General features: G+C 40.1%; 1 non-coding gene across 1 annotated transcript; it reads left to right on the top strand.

Moving 5' to 3' along the window:
- Window positions 1-11,222: 11,222 nt before the first annotated feature.
- LOC141414214 (U2 spliceosomal RNA) lies at window positions 11,223-11,413 on the top strand. The gene has a single exon (XR_012439290.1). It is a non-coding gene; the product is annotated as a U2 spliceosomal RNA (small nuclear RNA).
- Window positions 11,414-19,346: the final 7,933 nt, after the last annotated feature.

The raw sequence follows: 19,346 nt of genomic DNA, 5'->3' as shown, positions 1-19,346 counted from the left end.
GAAATGACCTGAGACACACTCCCTGCGTTGTGAGAGGACCTGGGAGCTGGAGGGGAGTTTGACAGTGCATCCAGCCCAGACTTCTCTACACACATACCCTCAGTAATTATTTTATGGATGAGGACGTTTTAGTCCCAGACTTGGGGATGATTTGTTTAAGGTAGATCCCATAGTACAACCTTATACAGCGTCCGATCCACTTAAGCGGGGAAACTTCGCTTTGAAAAGCTGCATGATTCCTTCCGTCCAGCAACTGGCCAGAGTATACCTTTCTTTTCTGAGGAAAAACCTCATTAGACCATATGTTGTGAAAGTAACTTCTTAAATCTTGTTTGCTAGCTGCCTATGGCCCCATTTGACCACTTAGGGGTTTTCGTTTCCTCAAAGTCGTTAAAAGAATGATAATTTTTCAATGCAAAGATATGCCTATCGTTTTCTAAAAATGCCTTTCTCAAATAGTAATGATGATTCCCTTTTCTTAATCTGTCTGTTAAAGCAGAGGAGGGCTCCCAGGTCGTTTGAAATAAATCCAGGTCATTTGTAATAACCTGAATCACATCATGTACACTTTGAGAACTGGTTATTCGGTGTCTGTGGGTGGTGGAACTCGACTGAGATGCAAGTGTAATGAGGGAGATCTTTCAGATTTTAAAAAAAGCCAAAACAAAACAAAAACTGATGCTGATAATTTTGTCTGCCTGGCAAAAACAACCCTATTTTACTAGCCTGAATGAAATAGTGAAGGACAAAAATGGAATTTTACTTGAATTTTCTATCTCATAAGTGAATTAGGCTATAACCTCATTATAGTTTTCTTGAGAAGCGGTGTCATAGAGAGACCCAGACTCTCACTTTTCCCTGCATCCTAGCTCTCTCAACTTTCAAGGCAATTCAGATAGAGACCTACATTTGAAAACCTGCCAAGTTTGGGAAAACTTTTACACAATGACTATCACTTCCTTCCTCATAGACTTAAAAAAAAAACCACCTCAGTCAGCTGCTTGCTAACCACAAATTTTTCATACCTTTAAAACAGCCTTTCCTCTGGTCTCAGTTCAGTTCCCTTTAACTCTCTTCAGGGTTTCCTTGAAAGTACATTGTTTCAAAGCTCCTTTCTTTTTCCTTTCATCTCCTGCCATCAGTCTTTTCCCAGTGTTCTATTTCTTTTCCCTCTCTGCTGTCTTCCTTGGCCATCTTGCCTATTGCCAGACTTAAATGTCTGGATGTAAGACTTACATCTATTTTTCTTTCTCCAAGGTTCAGAGTTGGAATTTCTGCTTATTTGGGGTTTGTTTTTTCTGCCCTCTCCCTTCCCCTCCACTACTGGGCAGTGAGCCTCTGAGCTTGCTAGGCAAGGCCTACCACTTGAGCCATGTCCCAGTCTCACTGTTGGAATTTCTAACTGCCTGCTGAATAATGCCTCTTAGGCAACAAATACTTGTTGAGACCTACTATGTGCCAGACACCATACTAGGTACTGGAAATATGAAAAGTAAATAGACATACTATATATCCTAGAAGAGTCCACATTTCCTTGAGAGATAGAATTCCAAGAATCACAAGAGAGAGAGAGATGAATTAGTTCAATGATTAATACTTTGCTATGTGCCAGGGATTTTTCTAAGTGATTTGTAAATATCAACTCATTTAATTCTCACATCTCATTTAATTCAACTCATTTAATATAACCTGAGGAGTTATATATATTCATTTAACAGAGACTATGGAAGAATTGAGAACTTTGTCCATCAAAAGCAAATTGTAAATGCCGTTAGGGCTTGGAGTGTAGCTCAGTGGTAGAACATGTGCTTAACAGGCACAAGGTTCTGGGGTTCAATCCCCAACAGGGGGTGAAAAAATGCTTTTAAGGCCAAGTAAAATGACATCTACCTATAGTTCCAGCTATTCCAGAGGCTGAAGCCCAGGAATTTGAGGCCAGCCTGGGCAACATAGTGCAATCTAATCTCACACACTGACATTAATAAATAATAAAATACTATTGACTACACTTATAACCCTAGAAGATGTGAGCAATTCCGTGGGAGGCTTAGCCAGTAACACAGTGTCTAAACAGAGATATTTCTTAGCATTTGTGAAGTGCTTTTTTTTTTTGTACATTTGTGAAAATATCTAAAGAACAGTTGATTAGTTGTTTACTACCAAAACCAAGTAGAGAACAGAGCTAGGGATAGAACTGAGCTGGGCACTGATGGCTGGTGCCTATAATCCTAGCTGCTCAGAAGGCAGAGATCAGGAAGATCTTGGTTTGAAGCCACCTCAAGCAAATAGCTTGAGAGACCCTATCTTGAAAAAACCAAGCACAAAAAGGGCTAGTGGAGTTGTTTAAGGTGTAGGCCCTGAGTTCAAACCCCAGTAACACACACACACACACACACACACACAAAGTTAAAATTGTCTATGTAGTGAAGGGCTAAAATAAGTGTAGGGGTTTTTTGTTTGTTTGCTTGCTTTTTCCTATCTCTTTTCTTCTTCTTCTTTTTCTTCTTCTTTTTTTTTTGTGTGTGTGGTATTAGAGCATGAACTCACACTTGCAAGATAGGTGGTTCACACTTGAGCCACTCCATCAGCCCTTTTTGAGGTAGAGAGCCACTGTCACCAAGCCCTTATGTCTTTTCTTTCTCTTTATTTTTTAGTTTGAATGAATCTGGTACAATTGTCCAGATTTCTACCAGTGAAGAGTTAGTTCCTGTTTGCTCATTGAACTTAAACTTCTAGATGGGGCCAGAGGAGAGTAATAAAGTTAAACCAAGTGTTTCAAAATACAGTATTTGCTCAAGTGTCACTCTTTTCTGTATGATTCCTGTATTACTTTCCTAGGGCTGCCATAATGACCATAGACTGAGTGGCTTGAAACAATAGAAATTTATTCTGTCCGACTCCTGGAAGCTAAAAGTTTGAAATAAAGGCCTTGATACTTCTGAAGCCTGTCGGAAAGAATCCTTCCTGTGTTTTCCTGGCTTCTGGGAATTGCTGGAGATCTATGGTGTTCCTTGGCTTGTAGATACATCACTCCAATTGCTACTTGTCTTCACATGGCATTCTTTGTGTGTATTTGTGCGTCAAAATTTCTCTCTTTTTAAAGAGACCCCAGTCATTGGATTACAGCCCATCTCTATCCAATATGACCTTATACTAACTTGATTATATCTGCAAATACCCTATTCCTAAATAAAGTCACATTCTCAGGTTCTGGTTAGATGTGATTTTGGGGGGGACAATATTCAACCCAGTACATCTCCCTTATTAACTTGGAGAAGGAAATTTTTCTCTGCACAGTTTTCCAGCTGCAAGTGGTGGCAGCAGAAATGTGTGGCAATTGTCCAACTGTCTACCAGTGAAGAGTTAGCTTCTGTTTGCTCACTGAACTTAGATTTCTAGATGGGGCCTGCAGGAGAGTAATGAAGTTAAACCAAGTGTTTTGAAATACAATATTTGCTTTAAATTAATTTTTTATTTAAGTTTTACTTCTGGTTTTCCATATTTTTGAGAGGACAGTAATTAGGTTCAATGATTGCCAGTGTCTAGGAAAATAATTTTTAAATGTTTTCCTTTTATTTGTAAATGAATTCTAATTAATTCTTCATCTGTTCTATCAAGAATCTAAGTGTTAGATGACAAAATTCTATTACAACTTTGATATAACTTTTGACCATTGTTCTTAAAATGTTGATTAGTAGATTGCTTCTACAGAAGTCGTCCCTTTCATAATTTCACTTGAGTTCCTCAAAATAACACTTCTGCTTTTGTTTCAAAGTCTGAGAATGTTTACAGTAAAGGTCTTTTGGCAAAAAGCAAAAACTTCTTCATAATAGCTTTGAGCCTTCCTTTGAAGCTAAAAGAAGGTCAATTTCCTCTAGCTCTACTAATGATTTTATGGACAAGAAGATAAGAATGAGCCTAAGGCATGTGATATTTTATGCAACCCTTGTGAATCTTGTGACAGACACGTGAGGCAGGAGACATTTAGCTTGTGGGAATTAAGAATGCAGATTAAAAAAAAAATGAAGATAAATGAACTGTCCCTGCCCTCACTCCCCCCCACCCCCCCACTCCCCACCCACCCACACACATTGTTGGGGCAAAGCTCAAAAATATGGAAAACCAGAAGTAAAACTTTAAATAAAAAGTTAATTTAAAGCAAATTGCTTAAAGGTCCAGTACCAGCCAAAAAAAAGTGCTATGCACACAGGCTTCCTAAAGAAAATGTGAGAAGGCTTGAAATAGGAAGAAGGAAAAGGATGGAGTGACAGAGGGCAGAGAAGAAGCCTTTGTGACATTAAACCTGAAATACTTGCCCGGGAAAATGAGAAACTCATTTTCAAGATTTCTGAAGTGAGCAATCTGGTAATGTATCTGTATTGTGTTTCTAGTGATTTGAAGAAAGATGAGGCCTGAAGCAAAGAACTACACTAGAATATTCCAGAAAATATTCCAGAAAAGATCTAATGGATTCAGTGGTGGGCACAAAACCCCAAGAGGGGAAGGGACCCTTCTGTTTCCTTTACCTTGTAGTTCCACTGCCTCTCCTAGTGGCTGGCATTCGGTACATACTTAATAAACTACATGCTACGCAAATGCTCCACCACTGAGTTACATTCCCAATAATAAACATTTTTGTAAGAAAGAAAACAAAACTGGGAATGTAGTTTCTTGTGACAAACAAATGTGGGTTATTTGCATTTGTAATCACGTGAATATATTTTTTTGTTTTGTTTTGCAGTACTGGGGCTTGAACTCAGGGCCTACACCTTGAGCCACTCCACCAGTACTTTTTTGTGTTGGATTTGTTCGAGATAAGATCTCTCAGAAGTATTTCCCCAGGCTGGCTTCAAACCTCGATCCTCCTGATCGCTGCCTCCTGAGTAGCTAGGATTATAGGCTTGAGCCACCGGCATACGAGTTTTAGTTAAGCCTGGAGACTGTTGTGTTTTACAGTGGAGTATGTTTGTTTATTCTACTGGTTTATTTATTTTTTTACAGTGCAGGGAATTGAACTCAGGGCCTTGGGAATGTTAGGCAAGCACTCTACCACTGAACTACATCCTCAGCCTTTTTTTTGTGTTTGTTTTTGGTTTTTAGAAGCAAGTTTACTGAACTTATGTGCTATTTTAAAGAGGAAGCTATAGAAAATTATTGTCTGCAGGAAACATGAAGGTATATATGGATATATGGACATGGACATGGTCTGCAGAGAAGAAAAATGTTCTTAGGAAAAGCAGAAAATTATCCAAAATGGAAGTTTCTATTGAATATTGCCTTAAGCCCTATGTTTATTACATATTTCTTTTTGTTTGGGATTTTAGAGACTGTGACTACAGAGGAAAATTAATTCAGTAAAAATGTATTTTAGGACCTTAAAATTTTTGCCTGGCACCTGCGGCTCATGCCTATAATTCTAGCTACTCAATAGGCAGAGATCAGGAGGATCACGGTTTGAAGCCAGCCTGAGGAAATAGTTTGAGAGACCCTATCTCGCAAAACCCATCTCAAAAAAGGATTGCTGGAGTGGCTCAAGGTGTAGGCTCTGAGTTCAAACCCCAGTACTGCAAAAAAATAAAAATTATTTGAATATATAGCTACTAACAAGACTGCATTTGAACAAAATCTGTGAGGTAGGTGAATGTTAGTAGTTTTCCAGTCACCTTTTAAAATTTTTATTTATTTTTGATGTGAGGTCTATGCTAGCTGGCCTCAATTTTGTAATCTTCATGCCTGAGTTTTCCAAGTAGCTGGGATTACAGATGTGCACCACCACACTCAGCTGAACTTTTATCTCTTTCTTTTTCTCCCTGTCTATGAGTTTCTGGGGATGGAACCGAGGACTTCATACAACTAAACCAGGCACTCTACAACTAAACCACACCCCTAGACCAATATGTCTCTTTTACGGCAGTTAAAATTGTAGCATTATTCACAATAACCAAGAAATGAAACAACACAGGTGTCTATCAATAGATGAATGGATAGACAAACAATGTTGGCTTGTACACACAATGAGCTATTATTAAGCATTAAAATTAAATTCCATAAAAAAGGAATGAAATTCTGATACATGCTACAATGTGGACAAATCTTAAAACATTGTACAAAATGTAAATCCTAGCTACTCAGGGGGCACAGATCAGGAGGATCTTGGTTCAAAGCCAGCCCATGCTGGCTCCACCACAAAAAAGTGCTGGTGGAGTGGCTCAAGGTGTAGGCCCTGAGTTAAAAAAAAAAAAAAAAAAAAAAAGACCTACATAGTGAGCTCCCAACCAACCTGGACTACATAGTAAAATCCTGTCTCAAAAAGAATTAAAAAAAAGACAAATACTGTATAATTTCACTTACCTAAGATATAAACAAATTAGTAGAGACTGAAAGTTGGTCACAGGTTACCATGGGAAGGGTAAGGACCAAATTGTTGTTTAACAGGTACAAAGTTTGTGTTTGAAGTGAGGAAAAAGTTTGGGAACTAGAAAGTTGTGATGGTTGTACACATTGTGAATTAATTAATACTACTGAATTGTACACTTAAAATTTGTTTAGATGGAGCTAGAGATGTGGCTCAGTGAGCCTAGCATGATTTAAGTCCTGAGTTAGATCCTCTGCACTACCAAAGGGCGGGAGGATGGAGAGACAGAAGGAGGGAGAGAGGGAGGAAAGGGAGGAAAGGAAGAAAAAGGAAAAAGAAAAAAATTTGTTAAAATGGCAAGTTTTATATTTTACTACATTTGTTTTTGAAATGGGGGTGGTCTCACTATGTAGACCAGGCTGGCCTTGAACTCATAATCTTTCTGCCTCAGCCTCCTGAGTGCTGAGATGGAACCTAATAGGGAGGAGCCTTCAGTGGTGGAATTGGTGGGTAGCGGAGTAGCTTAAGTGGTAGACCACCTGCCTAGTAAATGTGAGGCCCTGAGTTCAAACCCCAGTACTGCCAAATATATATTTTTTAAAATGATGGAATTGGTGTTAGAGGCATCAGTATAAACTCATAATTTCATATGCATATGTATACCACAAAAAAAGAAAAGAAAGAAGGAAATAAGGGTCTGGACGTGTGGCTCGTGTGATAGAGCACCTATCTGGCTAATAAATGTGAGGCCCTGGGTTCAAACACAAGTACCACACACATAAAAAATATCGTGAGACAGGTGCGGTGGCTCATGCCTATAATCCTAGCTACTCAGGAGGCAGAGATCAGGAGGATTGAAGTTTGAAGCCAGCCGAGGGAAATAGTTGGAAAGGCCCTATGGTTGAAAATACCTAACACAAAAAGGGCTGGTGGAGTGGCTTGAGGTGTAGGCCCTGAGTTCAAACCACAGTACTGCAATAAAATATATATATATATACATATAAATAATTTATATGTGTGCATGTATGTCTATATATGTGAATAACTACTGATTTCTCAGAAGCAATAAGGTTAAAAAACAGTAAAATTACATCATTGAAGTGCTGAATGAAATTATTATTAATCCAAAATTCTACAGACAGTGAAAATATTCTTCAAGCAAGAATGAACATTTTCAGATAAATGAAAGTAAGAGAATCTGTCACTACTAGACCTGAACCTATTAATGCTAATGGAAGTTGTTCAGCTGAAAGAAAACAATACTTAGTACGAACATACCTTCAGGAAGGAATGAGTAACACCAGAATTAATACATATGTGGTACATTCAAAAGACTGTTTTTCCTTCTTAATTTCTGAAAAAAAGTTATTATGGGGATTAGAACATTTGCACATAGAATGCATGTGACAACTATTGCCAAAAAGGGCAGGGGAGGAAGCACATGGAGCTATGTGATTTCAAGAGTCTTCTGTTTTTGTGGCAACTGTTATAACATTAAGTAGACTGTGAAATGTTGAGGATTTATTTTGTGTAATCTCTGAAGTGTCCATTAAACAAAAGGTGAAGAGGCGTAGCGAAATTGACAACAGGTAAATTAAAATAGAGATCTGTAACTATGCAATTAATCCCAAACAAGACAGAGAAAAGAGGAACCAAATGATAACTATGAAACAAAACAAAAGGAGAGAAGCAGAAAACATAGTAAAATGATAAAATCATGAATCTAAAATTAATATCAATCTCATTAAATAAAATCATGAACCTAAAATCAATCATATCAATCTCATTAAATGTGAATGGAATAAAAACTCCAATTATAAGACAGAAATTACCTGAAAGAATAAAAAAAGCAATTCTCTACTATATGCTCTCTATAAAAATTTTAAATAAGACACAGATGAATTGAAAGGAAATAGATAGGATTGGGGGCATGGCTCAAGAGGTAGAGCCCTTGCCTAGTATGCACAAGGCTCTGGGTTTGATCCCTGGCATCACATTCATACACACAACCCAGTTAGATGCACGGTAGTTGCCCCTTCTACAGGGAAGATAGTTTCTAAGATGCCTGGTGGATGCCTGAAACCACCGTTAGTACCAACATTACAGAAGCTTTATGTAACTATGTTTTTCCTATACAAACATAATGAAAGATAATAGCTAACAATAAAGCAGAACAGTTGTAACACTATACTGTAGCCAAATTCCCAGCATCACTACTCTTGTGTTTTGGGGTCATTACTAAGTGCTGATAACCAAGACAGATACTAAGTGACTAACAAGTGGGTATCATATACCATGTCCAAATACTAGGAAAAGGATAAGTGGGACTTTGTAAGAGTTCTTCATGCTACTCAGAATGGTGTACAACTTAAAACACCTGAATGTTTATTTCTGGGTAACTGAAACCATGGAAACCAAGCTGGGGATGTAGCTAACTGGTAGACCACTTGCCTAATATGCCCAAGATGCTGGGTTTGCTGGAAAAAAAAAAAAAAAGTGAAAAACAAAGCTGATGAGAAGGGGTTTCCATAGGCTGAACCACAGGCATTTATACAACACCATTCCCAACAACCATAAAACACACTTTTCTTTCCTAAGTACTGTTGAATCTCCACCAAAAATTTAGAAATAAAACACTTTTAAATAATCCATGGCGAGCTGGCATAATGGCACATGCTTGTAATCCTAGAACTCAGGAGGCTGAGCTAGGAGGATCACTTGAGCCCAGGAATTCGAGACCAGCCTGGACACATAGTGAGGCCTCTATCTCAATAAACAAATAAACAAAGAATCTATGGATCAAATATTAAATAATGAGAACTCAGAAAATGTTTTTTTTAATTTCTTTTATTCATATGTGCATACAATGTTTGAGTCGTTTCTTCCCTGTTCCCTCCACCCCCTTTAGAAAATATTTTAAACTTGATCATGAAAATATTGCATATCAAAATCATGCCAATTTTTTCTTTTTTAGTGCTACTTTTTTTTTGATGGGACTGGGATTTGAATTCAGGGCCTCATGCTTGCAAAGCAGGTATTCTACTGCTCCAGTTCATTATGCTGTGGTGATTTTTTTCTTTATTTTTATTTATTTATTTATTTGCAGTACTGGGGCTTGAACTCAGGGCCTACACCTTGAGCCACTCCACCAGCTCTTTTTTGTGAAAAAAAAGTATTTTTTGAGATACTCTTTCAAACTATTTGCTGGGGCTGACTTTGAACTGCAAACATCCTGATCACTGCCTCCTGAGTAGCTAGGATTACAGACATGAAAGTAGGGATTTATGACAGAGAGGCTGTGCCTGCCACACAGACTCTCAGACTAGATGTCTGTAAAGGAAGAGACCCAAAGAGAAGGAATGAAGAAGAAGATGGCCATATGATTGCTGAATCCAAGCCAAGGGAAAGTAGTTCATAGGAGAGAGAGCCTGTGTGTGCATGAGGAGGAATGTGAGGGTGGTGAGATGGAGGTGGAGGGGGACAAGCAGAACAGATGGAGCCCCTAAGCAAGTGAGGAAGCAAATCCCTGGACCCCAGACTCAGCTTCAGCTGACCATCTTGGCCTTGCTCAAGACAGTCAAGTTTGGACAGTTGCACCCCAACGAAGACTAGTCTCTCAGGCTTAGCTCTAATCTCCTGTGCTTTAAGTTTTCCACAGCCTGCTGGGCAAGCAAGAAATCTCTGCCCTGTGTCCTGTGGACCTGTCCAGCTTCCCCACCTAGTCTCTTCACTTGCCAATGCTCACTGGGGTGCCACAAGCCCTTTCTCATTCTGGACTTTTGTTGGTCTTGTTCCCTCTACTACCTGTAATGCTGACCCAGGACTGGATGCCAGCAATACTCTATGTGAAAAATAAACTAAAAGACCTTATCTAAAAATAACCTAAAAGGGCTAAAGGCATGGCTCAAGTGGTAGAGTGCTTGCATGCCTACCAAGCAGAAGGCCCCAAGTTCACCAGTACTGCCAGAAAAAAAAAAAAAAAAAATTAGGGTTGGTGGAGTGGCTCAAGTGATAGAATGCCTGCCTAGCAAGCGCGAGGCATTAAATTCAAACTCCAGTACCGCCAAAATAAATAAATAAAATCAGGAAATTCAACATGAACAAAATTTCACCCATGTCCAAATCATGTCTTTGGCTAACCATAGGGTCCCCCCAAAAAACACCGTTCAGAAGTCCCCAGTACTCACTTTCTCAGCACCTTTATTTCTTTCCTAACTTGTCACAACTTCTCATGTTTTTTTTTTTTTTTTCTTTCTGCAGTATTGGGGTTTGAACTTAGGGACTTATTCTTGCTGGGCAGTAGTTCTACCACTTGAACCACTCTGCCAGACCTGTTTTGTGTTGGCTGTTTCAAGATAGGGTCTCAAAGAACTATTTGCCCGGGGCTGGCTTTAAACTGCGATCCTCTTGATCCCTGCACTCCTGAGTAGCTAGGATTACAGACATGAGCTACAGGCATTCGGCTTGGGCTTTTACTGCCTTGTAACCTTGTCTTCCTTCTGGAAAACCAGCTCTCCCTCCCGCAGTTGCCTCTAGCCCACCAGCGCAATCCTCCTGGATTCGGTCATTTCACTGTCTGGGCAGCCCGGAGGGTGGAGTCCGCCCGCGATGACCACGCCTCCTGGGGGTAGGGGCAAGGCATGCAAATTAGACATGGCGTTTCAGCCCGGAATGCTGGGAGAAGCACGGACATAAAATTTTTGGTTTAAAAACTCGGGGAAGGAGGGAACTCTCCACGGGAGTCTAATGATATCCATGTGAGAATAAAGAGGCTCAGGAAAGGAAGCAAAGAAAAAGGAGTGAGATTGTCACCGAGAGTGCAATGTGGAGGGTGGGACAATGGCTAGGGAGGAAAGCAATGTAAGTTATCGTTTCTCTGCCTTTTGGTCAAGAACAAATATGGTATGTGTTCTTATTAGTTTAACATCTGATACGTTCTCTATCCGAGGACAATATGTTAAATAGGTTTTTGGAACAGAGAGATGGAATAGGGTCTTATTTCAGTACTTCCAGGAGCGGTGTGCATTTTCTCCGGCGTGCGCACGTTGTTGTTCAAAAGTCAGAAAGTGGAATGAGGTGTTTTGCGTTGTCTTTGGAGTGTGGGTGTGTATCCAGAAGTTAAAACTCTTTGTATATAGTTAGGTTATTGTTTTTTTTTTTTTTCGTTTTCTACGCTCTAGGGTATTTGTTCGGGCTGGCTTTGACGGCGATGCTGTTCAGTAGCTAGGATTACAGACAACCATAATTTTCTTGCAACTTTTCTGTAAATTTGAAATTATTTCACAATAAAATGCTTATAAAAATAAAACTCGATTCCGTTGGTTATCAATCCACTGAAAATATCAGATTTTAAAGAGATTAAATATGAAAGAGGAAAATATATATTAAGAAAAGAGAAATCAGCCCAGGTGCCAGTGGCTCACTCCTATAAATTCTGATCGTGATGGGCATGGTGACAACAGGCTTGTAATTCCTGCACTCAAGTGGCTGAGACAGGATGAGCAGAAGTTCCAGGGCAACTGGGGTGGCCAGCCTGGGCACATAGTTCCAGGATAGCATAGGTTACATAGCAATACCCTGTCTCTAAATAAATAAAGACAGCAACAAATTAGAACCCATTAACTAAAGTAGGAATCCAAGAGTCCTTACTGATATAAATAAAATATAAGGGCTGGTGGAGTGACTAGCAAGTGTGAGGTCCTGAGTTCAAACTCTGGTACCACCAAAAAAAAGAAAGAAAAGAAACAAATGGATGCTAAAACTAATGGGTGAAAACTTGTTGCTAAATTGACTATTAACTTAGTCTAAACATTTCAGCCTACAAAACATTTATGGTTTGCAAAGAGAAAAAAAGTAAGTGTACACTATAAAAGTCTGGCAGATACTGGTTTGTGAGGGTCTGTGAGGATTCATTTTTAAGTTAGGGAGCTTACTTAAAAACTCGGCAGAGCTTGATTGAGGAAACGAGCAAAAAGTAAAAGCACTCTAGAGCATGGATGTCCCAGGGAGACAGACTGAGCTATTTTGATGTGGGGTGTTTATGGTAAAAAGGTAGTGTAGGAAGTTTGGCTCAAGTTCACCCTAGGATGAGTGCAATCTTTTGTTCTGACACCTGGTATATTTAGCAATTTTTTTTTTGCAGTACTGGGATTTGAACTCAAGGCCTGCACCTTGAGCCACTCCACCAGCCCTTTTTTGTGATGGGTTTTTTTTCAAGATAGGGTCTCACAAGATAATTGCCCACGCTGGTGGTCGAACTGCAATCCTCCTGATCTCTGCCACTTGAGTAGCTAGGATTATAGGCGTGGGTCACCCATGCCAGGCTGTGGCCTTGAACTCTTAATTCTCCTACCTCAGATAGGTTCCATGGTGTAATGGTGAGAGCTCTGGGCTCTGAATCCTCTTGCCTCAGCCTCCAGCTAGCTGGGATTACAACATTCATCACTACGCTGAGCAAAAAAATGAAATTTTTCTAGTTAAATTTTTTAATGATTTTAAAATAATTTAAGCATTTAAAGGTGGTAAGTTTCTTTCAGATAGTTTCTTTGCATTTTGATTACTCTAATTCTGGAGCTTCTAAACCTCACCTTTTTTTTTGAGTGGGACCAGGCTTTTTGTTTGTTTGTTTTTGTCATTTTTGGATTTTTTGGGGCACTGGGGTTTGAACTTAGGGCCTCATACTTGCTAGGCAGGCACTCTACCACTTGAGCCACTCTACCAGCCCCCACAATTTAACCTCAAGTCTTCCCCCTTGTAAATCAGGCCCTCTATGCTTGAGCCACACCTCCTGTCCCTTTTGTTGTGGTTATTTTGGAGTTGAGGGGTCTTGAAAACTTTTTGCCTTGGCTGGCTTGAACTGCGATTTTCCCAATCTCAACCTCCCAAGTAGCTAGGATTTCAGATGTGAATCACTAGCACCCGACTGAACTGGTTGATCTATTTTATACTGGTTATCATTTGTACTGGTTATCATTCACTTGTTTAGAATGTTTTCTACTCTTCTACTTACTTTCTTCATGAAATTATTAGACACCCACAGATACAGATTATGTTTTTATTTCTTTAGCATTTCCCTGTGATTATCAAGTACCACTTTAACCACTATAGGCTCAGGGCATGAATGAGTTGAATAGTTCAGATGCCTCATTCAATTTAAGCTCATGGGAAAATCATTGAAATCCTCCCTCTAAATTGTACAATGGATCCAGGAGCAGAGGTCTGTGCCGCGTGCCCTTTCACACCAGTCATTGGCCCTTGGGATTCATAGAAATATATGTGTGTTGAGGGAAACATGAGTCACTCCACCAACGCACAGCTGGACTCTCACACCCAGAGCACAATGGAAATGTGCAGAAGTGGAACACCAGAAATCTCTACCCCAAGGAGAATTCACACTCTTCCTGTTCTGTTACATTGTGAAATGGAAACACTGTTTCCTGGGAAAACTGCCAGACTCCACAAATACAATGCACATAGCTGCTAAACACTATACTGTGCTTGTGAAGAATGGGTGGTTTAAAGATTTAATGTTGGTCCCTCAGAGAAATTTGAAAGGAAGGGGGCCCCCTCTCATGTATGACAGGTTGGGTTACCACAAACAGTATGTTAACAGAAGGCCAATTCTTTTTTTTTAATTGATTAATTAATTATTTTGCAGTACTAGAGTTTGAACTCAGGGTCTACACCTTGAGCCACTCCACAAGCCCTTTTTGTGTTAGGTATTTTCAAGATAGGGTCTCTCAAACTATTTCCCTGGGCTGGCTTCAAACCTCAATCCTGATCTCTGTCTTCTGAGTAGCTAAGATTACTGGTTTGAGTCACTGGGTGCCTGGGCCCCACCTCCTTTTAATAGAGCCACCAGTGCCAGGCAAAGTTGAATTTCTTTTAAAAATTGTTTACTGGGGCTGTAAATCAGTGGTAGAGCACATGCTTATCCTTCACAAGGCCCTGAGTTAGACACCTAGGACTGTAAAAACTAAAAATAAATTTCTTACTGTTCTACAGTTTAAATTCTTTACTAATTCATTTTTTAAAATAATTCATGTTAAGCCGGGAGCCAGTCATGCTAGGCAAGTGCCCTAACACTGAACTACATCCTCAGTCCCAAAAACTATTTTAGAGTCACAGTAAAGAGGATGCTATCAGGGCAGATGAAAGGGAAAGAGAGGAGGTTACTAAAGGAAGAGCAAAGAGGAAGTAACTGAAGGAAGAACCTACATTAAATTAAGAAAACAGTATAAATCAGTGCTAGGATTATAGGTATATACCACTATATATACCCTATATATAGTGTATACCTATATACCTATAAATACTATATAGGTATATAGTATAGGCATATACTATATATATAGGTATATATAGGAAGGGAGAATCAAGAGAGTGATGAGTACAAGGGCGGTCTGGGCTACATAGTAAGATAGTAAGAACCTGTCTCAAAAAAGAAAGGAAAAGAAAAAAAAAAAAGAAAGCTAGACATAGTTGTGTACATTATATGAATTTTATGATTCTTCTTCTTCGGGGGGTTGAACTCTGGGTTTTGAACTTGCTAGGAAGGTGCTCTTCTATTCTGTAGATAGGGTGCCACTTTTTGCCCAGGCCAGCCTTCTGTAGCTGGGATGACAGATGCACGTCACCACACCCAGCTATTATGATTCTGTTTATATGAAGAGTTCAGAATAAGACCATATGTAGAAAGAGATGGGAAGGGGCAGCTGATGGGATGGGTATGGGCTGACAATGTCGAGTCTTTACCTAAAACCTGTACTCCTAGAAGAAAGTGGAAATGAAAGGAATCTTCTCACCTTTTTTGTGCTCTGGGAAACAACTTACTATGAAGAACCTCTCTTCCTCACGTAATTCACAGATGTTTCCTTGTTTACCTATAGGGACAGATACAGACCCTTCAAATTCCCATTCTTTTCCTCATAAATGATTAGCTGAACTGCTTGTCCCCACTGATCACTCAGAAAAAACTTGCTTAGCCAAATTTTGTTGAAGCTTCTTTCCTTCTTCCAAGGCCCTGAACTTTGGCCCACACTCAGCCCAAGTCAGCACACAGCCCCTCCTAAAGATAAGCTGGCCTTGCCAGGCACCCGTGGCTCATGCCTGTAATACTAGCTACTCTGGAGATCAGGAAGATCGAGGTTTGAAGCCAGCCTGGGCAAATAGTTAGTGAGACCCTATCTCCAAAAACCCTATCATAAAAAATTGGGCTGGTGTTGTGGCTCAAGGTGAAGTCCTGAGTTCAGGTCCCAGTACTGAAAAAAAGAAAGCTTTTCTGCTGGGTGCCAGTGCCTCACACTGCAAAATTAAAAGGATTGTGGTTTGAGGTCATCCCTGGGCAAATAGTTCAAAAGTCCCTATCTCAAAAATATCAACACGAAACAAAACTGCTGGAGTGGCTCAAATGGTAGAAAAAACTTTTCCAATCAAATCTCTTTTTACTCAGTAGGAGTTTGTTTTCATTTGACAAGAGTTTCTTTTAGGGGTGATGAAAATGCTCTAAAATTGATTGTAACTACACAATTGTTTTGAATATACTAAAAATCACTGAATTGTAGTGTACACTTTCGGTGAGTTGTGTGGCATGTGAATTATATTTCAATAAATATGCTTTTTTTTTAAAAAAAAAACTTTTGTTTTTGCCAGCAACTTTTTTTTTCATGTTATATATACTATTCTCAAGGTACATCTTATGATATCCTTTTAACACAGTAGGTGTCAAAGCATTTTTTTTTTCAGCACTGGAGTTTGAGCTCAGGGCCTCACACTTGCTAGGTGGGCACTCTACCCCGCCAGCAAAATAGACAATATTTTTTTCAAAGCATGTTTGACATAGATTTCTTCAGGATCCCTCTCCTTTCTGAATTCCAAATGGAGGAATTGAAAATGTGATGTCAAGACTAGCGATCCATGGTGAAGTGGCTCAAGTGGTAGAGCCCTGCCTAACAAGTGAGAGGCCCTGAGTTCAAACCCCAGTACTGCCAAAGAAAAGAATGAAAGGATTGGCGAGCCATATTCTGTCTTTGGCAAGCTTGTACAGCACTATTGTACATATAAAAGAATTGAAAACCAGGAACCTCTTCAGTTTCTGAAACACTATTCAAGACTATTACTTCTACTAGGGGAGAGGGTACTGGAGTTTGAATTCAGGGCCTCATGCTTGCCAAGCAGGTACTATTCCACAGTGCCACTCTGCCAGCCCTTGTGGACTATTTTCAGGATAGGATCTCACTATTTGCTTGTGGCTGGCTTCAAACCACAACCCTCCTGCTCTCTGCCTCCTGAGTAGCTAGGATTACAGGTGAGAGCCACCACTGGTGCCCGGCTAGGACTGCTTCTTCTTCTTTTTTTTTTTGACCATACTGGGGTTTGAGCTCAGGGCCTACACTTTGAATCATTCCACCAACCCTTTTTTAGTGATGGGTTCTTTTGAGATGGGGGGTGGGGGTAGCTCTCAAATTGTTTGCCCAGGCTGGCTTCGAAACGTGATCTTCCTGATCTCTGCCTCCTGAGTACCTAGGATTACAAGCATGAGCAACCAGCACCTGGCTATGGGTTGTTTGTTTGTTTGTTTTCTTTTTTTGGTGGCACTGTGGGTTTGAACTCAGGGCTTTGTGCTTGCAAAGCAGGCACTCTACCACTTGAGCCACACCTCCTATCCATTCTGTTCTGGTTATTTTGGAGATGGGGGGTCTCTTGAATTATTTGCCAGGGCTGGCCTCGAACCTCTGTCTTCTCAATCTCAATCTCCGAAGTAGCTAGGATTACAGGTATGAACCATAGGTACCTGGCTAGTTTTAACTTTTTAAAGCATTTTATTTTATTACTGGGGATTGAACTCAGGACCTGTGCTTGCAAGTGTTCTACCACTTGAACCACATTCCCAGTTTTTTTGCTTTTGGTTTGTTTTTCAGGATCTCCTGCTTTTGCTAGGGCCAGCCTTAAACTGTGATCCTCTTACCTCCCCATCCTGAGTAGCTGAGACTACAGACATTGCAATGACACCTGGCTTTGTGTGTGTGTGTGTGTGTACTGGGGTTTGAATTCAGGGTCTCTAGGCAAGCACTCTCTCACTTGAACCTCACCCCAGCCCTTTTTGCTTTAGTTATTTTTTGGCAGAGTCTCATGCTTTTTGCCTGGACTGTCCTAGAATCTTGATCTCTGCCTCCTGAGTAGCTGGGATTACAAGTATGGGCTAACAGGCTTAGTTGAGATTAAGGAATTCTTTTATATTTATTTTTAAAAAGTTTTTTAGCATATAATAATTATACAGGGGAGATTCATTATGATATTTACACATGTGCTTACAGTGTCTTAGTTAGGTTTCACTCCCTCCATACCTTTCCCTACTTTTTAGAACCATTTCAACAGGTTTCATTATTTTATTTTCAAACACCTATACAAAGTATATTCATTATATTTTCTCTCCTTCACCCTCTCCATTTACCCTTTCCTCTCCCCTAGACGGGACCTATTTACCTTCCTGTCCCTCATTTTTAAAGTACATATTAACTGTTCAAGGGGGGTTTGACTTGGTATTTCACACATGTATATATCATACATTAATCATATTAGCCTCTCTTACTCTTTCTCTTGCTCTGCTCCCCTATTATTCAACAGTTTAGAGTGCATTTTGTTATACTATCTTCATACACAGATGCATTGTGTTCCAATATTATTCACTATCAGAGAGGAAGGAATTTTCAAGGAAGAGAAATAAACACTATAGGCACTTTTCCTATATGTCATAGAGACAAGAGTAGTGCCTATAAAGCTGGTGGGGGGTGAGGGGAATCTCTGCTGTGTGTGACAGCTGTGAGCCAGCTGCTGGGGGCTGGTCTTGGTTTCTCTGACACATCTTCTGTTCCAACTGTTTATTATTAACAAAACATCCCATCCCTGGGATCTTTCCCAGCTGGGATCCGAAGCTGAGTGGAACATATCATGCTTTTCGCTCCATCTCCCTTAATGTTACTGATAAGATCGAGGGCAGAGCCATGATCAGAGAAGATGAGCAATGTTTGGCTGCTTTTATACCTCCTGTTGTAACAGAGTTGCAAGGGTCCCTCTCTTTATACCTAGAGACCCTCTACCCCAAGAACCGTCTCCCACTCCCCCAGAAGTAGTGACTACTTTCTCTAAGCTGTGAAGCTGGTTTCCTCAGAGACTATGTGCATCTGTCTCCTTTGCTACACTGTGGGCTTGTCAACAGCAGACGGGGCTTTATTCATCCTCATGAAAGTCCCTAGCCCAGTAGCTGGCTCATGGGTAAGTAGTGACCCTTTATTGAACAAATGCATGCATGCATGGACAGACGAATAGAGAGAGCACTGTGAGATTTAGCTGCTGACATGGTTGCATCCTTGTGGTCTATGTCCCCCCCACGCAGGTCATAGGGATTATTTGCTTTATTCTCAATCTTCCTTTTATGGATTCTTTCTCAGCAGTTGAAAGTGCAGAACGGAACAGTGTACCTTTCAGCAAGGACAGTGAGCAATGGAAAATGCAAAACATCAACCACAAATGTGTTCAATGGCATGCTGAATGCAATTGCAAATAAAGAGAAACTGCTTATTTTCACTGAAATGAAGTGAAAAGCTCTGGAAAGGATTGTTCTGCTCCAGATCTGAGTGTCAGGGTTGGTAAAGTTAGTGTGGGAGGCTTAGCACACCCCCTGTTGAAATTATCTGGTATTTAATAAGAAGAGAAACAGTCTTGTCCATGTGAACATTTCTCTGGCATAGCTATGCAGGGGTTGGGCCTTTTCACAAAAATTCTCTGTTAAGGAGGCATCAAATGAGTCAGAGCTGCATTCACTGGACCATCCCTGGGGTATAACTTGACTCATCCACAAATGCTGACATTCCATTTTGAAGAAGTGGAACAAAAATATTTTCCTGGTGGGAAAGCCAGAATGATATGGACTTAAAAATTCCTTTTAGGGTTCATGGAGTGGCTGAAGTGGTAAAAGTACTTGCTTAGCAAG

The sequence above is a fragment of the Castor canadensis genome, chromosome 11, assembly GCF_047511655.1.
Source record: "Castor canadensis chromosome 11, mCasCan1.hap1v2, whole genome shotgun sequence".
Lineage (NCBI taxonomy): Eukaryota > Metazoa > Chordata > Mammalia > Rodentia > Castoridae > Castor > Castor canadensis.
This window is presented reverse-complemented; position numbering and strand designations above follow the sequence as displayed.